The sequence below is a fragment of the Mesocricetus auratus genome, unplaced genomic scaffold, assembly GCF_017639785.1.
Source record: "Mesocricetus auratus isolate SY011 unplaced genomic scaffold, BCM_Maur_2.0 Super-Scaffold_100003, whole genome shotgun sequence".
Lineage (NCBI taxonomy): Eukaryota > Metazoa > Chordata > Mammalia > Rodentia > Cricetidae > Mesocricetus > Mesocricetus auratus.
In genome coordinates, this window is record NW_024429188.1 from 60857956 (window position 1) to 60869476 (window position 11521).

The window sequence follows — 11521 nt, forward strand, 5'->3', positions numbered from 1 at the left end:
CCAGAAAATTTTACTTCTCTTTAAATTGTTGAATTTTGTGGAGTACAGGTTTTCAAATTATGACCTGACACTTCTCTGGATATCCTCAGATTCCATTGTTATGTCCCCCTTTTCATTTCTGATTTTGTTAATTTGCATGTTCACACTCTCCTGTTTGGTAAGTTTGGACAAAGGTTTGTCTGTCTTGTTGATTTTCTCAAAGAACCAACTCTTTGTTGCATTGACTCTTTGTCTTGTTTTCCTAGTTTCTACTTTATTGATTTCAGCCCTCCGTTTAATTATATCCTGGCATCTACTTCTCCTGGGGGAGTTTGCTTCTTTGTGTTCTAGAGCTTTCAGCTGTGCTGTTAATTCTCTAGTATAACTATTCTCCAGTTTCTTCATGTTGGCATTTAGTGCTATTAACTTCCCTTGTAGCACTACTTTCACAGTGTCCCATAGGTTTGCGTATGTTGTCTTCATTCTCATTGAATCCTAGGAAGACTTTAATTTCTTTTTTTATTTGTTCTTTGACCAAGGAATGATGCAGTTGTGCATTATTCAATTTCCATGAGTTTGTAGGGCTTCTGCAATTTGTGTTGTTGTTGAATTCTAATTTTAACGCATAGTGGTCTAATAAGATGCATGGATTTATTACAATTTTTTATACCTGCTGAGGTTTGATATGTTGCCAAGTATTTGGTTGATTTTTGAGAAAGTTCCATGTGGTGGTGAAAAGTAGATGGAATGTTCTATAGATGTCTGTTAATCCCAATTGGGTCCTAACTTCTATTAGCCCTTTGCTTCTTGTTATGTTTCTTTCTGATATTCCTGTCTAATGGTGAGAGTGGTGTGTTGAAATCTCCCACTATAAGTGTGGGGCCTTGATATGTGATTTAAATTTTATTATTGTTTCTTTTACAAATGTGGATGCCTTTGTATTTGGGGCATAGATGTTCAGGATAGACACTTCATCTTTGTGGATTGCGTCTGTGATGAGTATGTAATGACCTCCTTCATCTCTTTTGATTGATTTTATTTTAAAGTCTAATTTGTTAGATATTAGGATTGCTACCCCTGCTTGTTTCTTGGGTTTGTTTGATTGGAAAATCTTTTCCCAACCTTTAACTCTGAGGTAATGTCTGTCTTTGATGATGAGATGTGTTTCTTGTATGCAGCAGAAGGATGGGTTCTGTATTCGAATCCATTCTGTTAGCCTGTCTGTTTTTATGGGTGAATTAAGGACATTAATATTGAGGGATATTAATGTCCATTGATTGCTCATTTTTCTTTGATTTGGAATGGTTGTTGTTGGTGGAATTATGTTTGGAATTCCACCCCATTATTGTTTTGGCTGTTGATAAAGTGGAATTATCTAATGAATATGTTTTTCTGGTTGTAGTTAACTTCCCTGGGTTGGAGTTTTGGTTCCCGAACTATCTGTAGGGCTGCATTTGGGATATGTATTTTTTAAATCTGGTTTTGTCATGAAATATCTTGTTTTCTCCATCTATAGTGATTGAAATCTTTGCTGGGAATAGTATTCTGGATGGCATCCATGGTCTTTTAGAGTTGGCAGAATATCAGTCCAGGACCTTTTGGCTTTCAGAGTTTCCATGGAGAAGTCAGGTATAATTCTGATAGATTTGCATTTATATATTACTTGGATTTTTACTTAGCTGCTCTTAATATTATTTCTTTATTCTTGATGTTTGGCAATTTGTTATAATATGTTGAGGGGACATTTTAGTGGTCCACTCTATTTGTTGTTTTGCAAGCTTCTTGAACCTTAACTGGCATGTCTTCCTTTATATTGGGAAAGATTTCTTCTATGATTTTGTTGAATATGTTTTCTGACCCTTTGATGTGTGTTACTTCACCTTCTTCTATAACTATTAAGTATGGTCTTTTCACAGTGTCCCATATTTCCTGGATATTTTTGTTAGAGATTTTTTTGGACTTCAGATTTTCTTTAGTCAATGCCTCTATTTCTCCTTGTTTGCCTTCAACACCTGAGATTTTCTCTTCCATATCTTGTATTCTGTTAGTTATGCTTATATCTGTAGTACCTGATTGTTTGCCAAGCTTTTCTATTCCCAGCATCCATTTAGACCATTTTTTTCTTTTTTTATTATTTTTTTTTATTTTTATGTTTAAATTTAGATTAGCAACATGGTTGGTTCACAAGTCAGTTCCAGGTCCCTCTCCCTTTCCCTCCCCTCGTCCCGTGCCCTCCCCCAAACTCGCCCATTATCCCCTCATTTCCCCAGGGAGGGTGAGGCCCTCCATGGGGGTGTCCATAGTCTGTCATTTCATCCAGGGCGGGGCCTAGACCTTCCCCACAATAGAGTTCATCTCACATTGTCGGTTGGGAGTCCAAAGTCCACTCAGGATGAATACTGATCTACTGCCCAAGGCTCAATAGATTACCTAAGCCTCCTCACTGTCACCCCCATTCAGGGGGTCTTGATCAGTCCCATGTTGGATTCCCAGGCATCAGCTTGGGATTCAAGAGTTAACCATTGTCAGGTCAGCTGTTTCTGGGGTTAAACCAGCCCAGTCTTATCTCCTTTGGTCATCAGTCCTCCCTCTCTGTTACTGGCTTTCTTGAGTTAAACTCAGTACTTAACCATGGGAGTCTGCCTCTTCTTCCATCAGCCACTGAAGGAAGTTTCTGTTTCCCAGACTCTCTGGCCATGGGATTGTAGGCTGGCACTCCCCAGATCTATGTCTAAAATCCATATATGAGAGAGTACATGCCATGTTTCTCTTTTTGTGACTGGGTTACCTCACTCAGGATGGTTTCTTCTAGTGTCATCCATTTGCCTGCAAATCTCAGGATTCCATTGTTTTTTTCTGGTGAATAGTACTCCATTGTGTAAATGTACCACATTTTATCTATCCACTCTTCGATTGAGGGACATCTAGGTTGCTTCCAAGTTCTGGCTATTACAAATAATGCTGCTATGAACATAGTGGAACAGACATCCTTGTTGTATGAATGGCCTTCTTTTGGATATATACCTAAGATTGGAGTTGCTGGGTCTTGTGGTAGGTTTATTCCCATTTTTCTGAGGAATCTCCATACTGATTTCCAAAGTGGCTGAACCAGTTGGCACTCCCACCAGTAATGGAGGAGTGTTCTCCTTTCACCACATCCTCTCCAGCATAAATTGTCATTGGTGTTTTTGATTTTAGCCATTCTGACAGGAGTGTGATTGCATCTCAGAGTTGTTTTGATTTGCATTTCCCGGATGGCTAAGGATGTTGAGCACATTCTCAAGTGTCTCTCAGCCATTTTAGACTCCTCTATTGAAAATTCTCTGTCTAGTTCTGCAGCTCCCTTTTTAATTGGATCCTTTGGTGTTTTGGTAGAATTCTGCACTGAGGCCATGTGGACCTGGGCTTTTTTTGGTTGGGAGACTTTTGGTGACTGCTTCTATTTCCATAGGAGCTATATGTCTGTTTAAATTGCTTATCTGTTCTTGATTTAATTTCGCAAGTGATTCAGGATGTCGTCCATTTCCTTTAAATTTTTGATTTTGTGGAGTACATGCTTTCAAAATATGACCTGATGATTCTTCTAATTTCCTCCGAGTCCGGTGTTATGTCCCCGTTTTCATTTTTGATTTTGTTAATTTGCATGGTCACTCTCTGCTGTTTGGAAAGTTTGGACAAAGGTGTGTCTCTCTTGTTGATTTTCTCAAAGAACCAACTCTTCGTTGCATTGATTCTTTGTCTTGTTTTCCTAGTTTCCACTTCATTGATTTCAGCCCTCAATTTGGTTATTTCCTGGCATCTACTCCTCCTGGGGTATTTTGCTTCTTTGTGTTCTAGAGTTTTCATCTGTGCTGTTAATTCTCTAATATAACTATTCTCCAGTTTCTTCTGTGGGCACTTAGTGCTATGAACTTCTCCCTTAGCACTACTTTCAGTGTCCCATAGGTTTGGGTATGTTGTGTCTTCATTCTCACTGATTTCTAGGAAGTCTTTAATTTCTTTTTTTATTTCTTCTTTCACCAAGGAATGGTGCAGTTGTGCATTATTCAATTTCTCTGTGTTTGTAGGTTTTCTGCAATTTGTGTTGTTGTTGAATTCTAATTTTAAAGCATGATGGTCTGATAAGATGCCTGGAGTTATTCCAATTTTTTTGATGCTGCTGAGGTTGGATATGATGCCAAGTATGTGGTCGATTTTTGAGAAGGTTCCATGTGGTGGTGAGAAGAAGGTATATTCTTTTTTATGTGGATGAAAATGTTCTATAGTATTCTTAGTATTCTTTCTTTATTCTGTATATTTGGTGTCTTGATTATTATGTGGCAAGGTGACTTTTTTGTGATCATTTTGGTGTTCTGTAAGCTTCTTGTATCTTCATTGGCATGTCTTTCTTAAGGTTGGGAAAGTTTTCTTCTATGATTTTGTTGAATATGTTTTCTGCCCCTTTCAGATGGTTTTCTTCTCCTTCTTCTATACCTATTATTCTCATGGTTTCCCATATTTCCTGGATGTTTTGTGTTATGGATTTGTTGGACTTAAGATTTTCTTCTTTGGTTTATGAATCCATTTATCCTAGTGTATCTTGAACAGCTGAGATTCTCTCTTCCATCTCTTGGATTCTGTTGGTAATGCTTGTATCAGTAGTTCCTGACTGTTTGCCCAGCTTTTCTATTTCCAGCCTTTCTTCAGATTGTGTGTTTTTTTAATTGTCTCTATTTCAGTTTTCAACCCTTGCACTGTTTGCATTGTTTCTTGCAATTTTTGGTTTATCTTTTCGTCCATTTGTTGCATTTTACGAATTTTTTTATTTGTTCTTTCTTCCATTTCTTGCATTTTTTGGTTTGCTTTTTCTTCCAGTTCTTGTATTTTTTGGTTTGTTTTTTCTTCCATTTCCTGTCTTTTTTGGTTTGTTTCTTCTTCCATTTCTTTCATTTTTTGTTTTGCTTTTTCTTCCATTTCTTGCAGTTTTTGCTTTGTTTCTTCTTCTATTTCCTGCCTTGTTTGGTTTGTTTTTTCTTTCATTTCTTGCATTTTTTGGTTTGTTTTTTCGTCCATTTCTTTGAGGGATTTTCCTATATCCTTTTTTAGGGCCTCTATCATTTTCATGAAAGTGGTTTTAAGGTCATCCCCTTCTGCTTCATTAGCATTGGAATGTTGGAGTCTTGCTGGTATGGAGTCTCTAGAATCTGGTGGTGTCATTTGTTTTTCTGTTGCTGAGTGTGATTTTGTATTGTCTCTTTCCCATCTCTTCTTCTAGTGGGTGCAGAAAGAGCCCCTTACTGGTCTGGTGGTTACGGGACCAGAGTTGCTTTTGGTGGGTGCTAACAAGTTCAATAATCTGGTAGTTCTTCTATTCCTTGTCCTCATTCTGGTCCCTTGGGTGGAGAAAAAGACCAGGAATCTGGGGTGCTTAGCCTCTCACCTGGTCCCCTGGACCCTGTGCTGTATCCACTGGTTTTCTTGTCTCGTTGGTGGGAGAGAAGACCTGGCATCTGGGGTGTTTGGCTCCTGCCAGGATTGGAATCTCTATGCAGTTCCCAGGCGATCCCCAGGCACTGGAACACAGGCCCAGATGCAAGGTTTGTTTTACCTGGATCCCCAGGAACAGGTGGTCCCCTGGTCTCCCTGGATCAGCTAGTTTCTAGACCATTTTTTATTGTTTCTATTTCAGATTTCAGCCCTTGCACTTTTTGAATTGTTTCTTGCTTTTTATGCTTTGTCTTTTCCTTCATTTCTTGCATTTTTTGGTTTGTTTTTTCTTCTAAGTCTTTAAGGAATTTTCCCATATCATCTTTAAGGCCCTCTATCATTTTCAAGTAGTTGTTTTTAAGGTCATTCTCTTCTCCTTAATTTGCGTTGAAATGTTTGAGTCTGGCTGCGACATATTGTTTTTCTGTTGTTGAGTGTGTTTTTGTATTGTCTCCTTCCCATCCCTTCTTCCATTGGTTGCAGAAGGAGCATCTTCCACTCCTGTTGGGTATGGGACCAGGGTTCTCTTCCAGTGGTTACAGGAAAGTCCAATATTCTTATAGATCTCTTCCAGGTCCTGGGGGTGAAGAAATGAACTAGGATGCTGGGGTGCTTTGGCTCCAGCCTGGATGCAAGCCACAGTGGCAGACCCTCAGTACAGGCAGTTGCACCAGAAGTAGGCCCGGGTTTACCTAGTCACATGCTTGGAGCAAGAGACTAGGATGCTGGGGTATGTTGACTCTCACTTTCAGGGTAGAAACTGAAGTGCTGTTGGTCTCTTTTTAGTCATATCAGATTCTTCAACTCCAGCTGACCAGAACCACTGATTCTTAAGACAAATATCACTCAAAGAGAGACTATAGAGTCTACTTTCCTATTAAACCCCAAAAGTCTGGTCTCAATAGTATGTATTGCTTTCAGCATTAGCTTTCAAGTTCCCACAATAGCTCATCAACTCAGAGCTCTCAACAACTTTTTCAACCCAAATTTCCAACTCTTTCCACAATCCTCTCCCCAAATACAGTCAACTATATTCTTAGATCTGGGCACTAAACTCTGCCTTAGTTACAGTTCCTATTGCTAAACAATAGAAGTAAAGGGTTTATTGCAAAGTATAATTGTGAGCTCATACTTAGTCACTGAGGGAAGTCAGAGCAGGAAACTGGAGCCAAAAACTATGAAATAGAATCCATGGAGGAATATTGCTTATGGTCTTTTTTTATTCATGGCTTTGTAAGCCTGCTTTCTTTCTTAGCACTATTTGCCTAGAAGTAGCACCATTGATGTTGAGATGAGCCCTCCCATTTCAAGGATTAATCACAAAAATGCCCCCACAGGCTTGCTCACTGCTCAATCTCATAGGGACATTTTCTAAACTGAGTTTCCTTCTTTCCAAATTACTCTGTGTCAAGTTGAAAATTCTAACTGGGACATTGAGTTTGAGGTTTGAGGAAAACCTAGTTCTAATAGTAAAAATGATTGCAGGAAGAAGGAGAAGGAGGAGGGAGGGAGGGAGGGAGGGAGAGAGAGAGAGAGAGCACAAATAAAGCAAGCATGAATTTGTAGTTACTCCAACTCCAGCACAGAAAAAAAAGATACTCCCACCTCAAGGATTGAAGCATCTCCTTATGATGAATGGTAATGAATTTAGAGTGATGGCTGCCAAAGATGCTGGAAATAAGTGATACTTGATACGCATCAAGCCCCTGAAGCTGCCACAGAAGAGACCACGTTCCTCGAGAGCGCTGGGGAATTGGTAGTACAGTGGCATCTGAAGACTGTAGAGCAGGAAGCGAAGTCCTGAGTCCACCAAGCTAGAGATTCCAAATTGCAGTTACTGAGGAACTAATTAAAGTGTATTTCAATAACAAATACTGAAAATCATTACCTAAAGTGGAAATGGAAAGGTGAAATAAATTTACAACACAAAAATACAAATGTTTATTAGCAATATTATAAAAAATGGTGTGACAACAAATTTAATAACATAAAAACTTCTATAAATATACAAACACAAAAGTAAATAAGCTAATAACAATTCACAAGATTTAATTAAAAAGCACTAGATTCCCATAAATAAAGTCTGAGATCAGATAGCTCCTCTGCTTAAAACCACTAGACACATACAGACTTTAAAGTATAAAGCAATGTTCTCACCATTCATAGAACTAACAACAGATGGGAATTTAAGACCTTCTAGAAATACGATAAAAATATAAGTAGCAATCATATTAAAAGAGAATGAAGACTTTTCTGTATTTTGGGCACTAGAAGGTAAGATATTTAAAGAAAATCAGTTAGTTATGAAAATAAAATACTTTCATCTATAATGGCAGATGGAAGACAAAGACAATGGAATAAAAACATTTGTATATGGAGCTGATATAATAATTACCTTTTGCTTTTATTTGGAGTTTCTAGATCAACTAAATACTTAAATAGTATACTCAGTTAAATTTTAATTTATATGGATATGGCTCATGTTACTTTATTGAAAACGTAAATATTTGCTATATGTTTAAAATGTGTTACTGGTAAGGAATTAAAACTTTACTGACTATCTTACATTGTGTGTAGTAAGTATGCTTCACACTTTTCCAGTCTTGGGAAATATTAAAAGTGTGTGTGTGTGTGTGTGTGTGTGTGTGTGTGTGTGTGTGTTTAAGAGAATAAGCTCACAGGCTCTCTAACCATTACCTATCGACCACCATCTAAAGAAGATTTCAGATTGGCCATTTAAGTTATGACACTGCAGAGGCTTCCATTTTATTGCTAGGTTTCATACATGTGTGAACATTGTGATGCAGTCCATAGAATTTTCCAAAGGGAGAAGTGTAACTGTGAAGGGCAGAAGTCCAGAGAACCACCCAGTTGTCATGAAGCCCATCTTGTAGAAGGACTCTTGCTAATAAGAATGGAGAGGAAGGGAAGGTTGAGTTGAAAGGGAAACTTGAGAAACATAATAAGTGTTTCTTAATAAAGATAGCATTATTTTTCCATATTTAAAGACTAATTTAGTAATTAGTTGTAAACAATTGATCTGCCATTTATAGACAGAAGTGCCTTTTTAGACAGAAGTGTTAGTTGAAGACTGATTGTTCTGCATTAGGGACTAAATAAGTTCACATTTGATTCTATGAACATATCTCAAATGGAAGTAAATACTTGAATTTGTCAGTAACATTTTAAATCATGAAAAAAAAGTAAAGTGAAACTTTTAAGTATCAAATTTATGTTTTTTGAATGAAGGCACTGGAATGCGATGAAAGTAACTCTCTTGCTTATGGACTTGTTTATAAGGTAGATGTTTGTTGAGGTTGTTTAACATAAGGGATCTTGAAATTCAAATTGGGAATTTTGTCAGGAAGAGGAGAGGTGACTCTCATATAATGAAGGGAGAATTGAGTCAAGATTTCATGAATGGTATCTGACATTTTTCCACCATTTGAACTATATGACATGTATTACAATTAATAAGGGATTATGCATATTTAGTTGACATCCTGATTTGTCTTCATTTGGTAACTAGACATAACATATTTATAATCTTAAATTTTTTGAGGAACCTCTAAATTATTTTTAATGCTAGTTTACATTCCCAACAACATTATTGTAATTCTTCTTCTATCATCCTATCTAGTACCGGTTAGATTTAATATTCTCAATAATACATGCTTTGGTGAAAGATGGTGAACCTTTTTTTCTAAACTGGCAATAAAATTTTATTTTGAAATGACTTTGGAATCCATATAATTTCATCATTTATTAAAAATGAAAACAAATTTGTATAATAATGAGATGAATGCATATGCATATATGTCCCAGGGTTTCTCTGTTTAGGGCTGGCTGTCCTGCAACTTGCTCTATAGAACAGGCTGGCCTCAAAATCATAGAGATCTGTTTGTTTTGCCTCCTGAGTGCTGGGATTAAAGGTATGTCTGGCTACTGCCCAGCTGCATTTGTATATTTTTTAACATAGAGAATAAAGTATTAGCTGGATATTTGATTTTATAATGTGGATTTTCTCTGAATTTCACTGAAGATTATCATTTTTGAGGAGTTTTCCATGTACTTTGCTAGTAGTACATAACTCCTTGTTATAACCATAAATTGCAACTATTTTCCTCCATGTTCAGTGGCTTCCTCATTTTTCTTTTATGTAATAAAATTCTTAGTTTGTTATAATCACCTTTGCTATTGCTTGCTTTTGTTTCCTATTTATTTATATTCTATTCTTCAAAAAGTCCATTTCAACATGAATAAGTATTTTTTCTGTTTTTTATTTAAAATAGTCTTGTGCTCTGGTTTTATTTATATAGTTAGTTTATTTTTAAATATTTGTTTAACACTTTTTTGTTTATTTAATTGTTTGTTAGAGGAATCACACATGTTATGGCATGCATGCATAAGTCAGGAAAACTTTCCAGTGCTAATTCTTTCCTTTGACCATGGGAATGGAAGTAAAATAGTCAGACTTAGTGTCAAATATTTTTGCCTGTTAAGCCGTCTTTTCATTCCTGACTTCTTTACTCTAGAATGGGAGCCAGGGTACCTACTTAGTTATTCTGTATGTGAACATTGCATTTTCACAGTACAGTTTATTGAAAATACTATTATTTCTCCAACAAGTAATCTTAGATTTTTTAAAAAATGATACTTTATATACATATATATATATGCTTTTTGAATTTTAATAACACATTGGCTCTAATTTGTGCTACTCATATAATTCTGGATGTGAAAACATTCACTAGAACATAGTAGACCTACAAGGAGGCATTATTAAATAAAAGTAATTGGTTGCCTAGTACAGTTTCACAATGGTGGATTTTTGTTTTGCCTTATTGTTTCTTTTTTTCTCATGTTTTGTTGTTGTTTCCCGGACACCTGCTCCTTTCTGCAGGAAATGGAGGGGAGTGTATGTTCAGAAGAGGAGAAGTATAAGGGGAGCTGGGAGGAGAGGAGGGAGGTGAAACTGTGGTTAGAATATACTGTATGAGAGATTACAAAATGAAAGAAAGAAAAATGATTCTCGCTCACTCAAAAGCCATTGGTTTTAAAAATTACATTTTATTTATCCATGTATCAGCTGATGGATATCTAGGTTGTTACCATCTCTTAGACAATGTAAATAGAGTAGATATGAACATGGATAACATGTCAGTCGGTAATAAGAAGTAGACTCCTTTGAGTACATGCCAGAATTGATATATTTGATTCAGACAGTATGTCTGTTTATACTTTCCTGAGAAATTGGTGCAATTTTTTTCCACATTGACTGCGCCAATTTGTTCCCCCACCTAGAATAACTTGAGGGTTCCTTGTTCTTCACATCCTTGCCACCTTTGTTTTCTTTTTATTTCTTACCACTTGCCTTTCTGACTGGGCTAAGATAAAATCTACAAGTAGTTTTAACTTACATTTCCAGTAGAGGATGGCCAACACTTAACTTTTGATATTATAATTACATCATTTCTTCTTCCTAGTATTCTCTCCTTAACCTACTCATGCCTGATCCCTCCTGGTCATATCTCCACCCACTTCCAGTCCACCCACAAAATCTATTCTAATTCTGTCCCATACTGAAACATGCATTCCACTTTGAGTGCTCTTTATTACTTAGCATCTCTGGGTCTGTGATAGTACATGATTTTTTTTTTACTTTATAGCTAATATCCTTTTATAAGTGAGTACATACCATGTTTGTCTTTCTGGTTCTGGGTTATTTCACTTAGGATGAATTTTATCTAGTTCTGTCCATTTGCCTGTAAATTGTGGGATGTCATTTTATAGCTGAGTAATACTCTATAGTGTAAATTTACACATTTTATTTATCAGTTATTCTGTTGAGGAGCATTCCAGTTTCTAGTTCTTATGACTACAGCAGTTATGAACATAGCTGAACAAGGTCCTTGTTGTATGATTGAACATCATTTGGCTGTGTTCCCAGGAGTAGTATAGCTAGGTCTTGAGGGTTATTGATTCCCAATTTTCTGATAAACCACCATATTGATTTTAGTAGTGGCTCTAGCAGTGTGCACTCCCACCAGCAATGGAAGAGAGTTCCCCTTGCTCC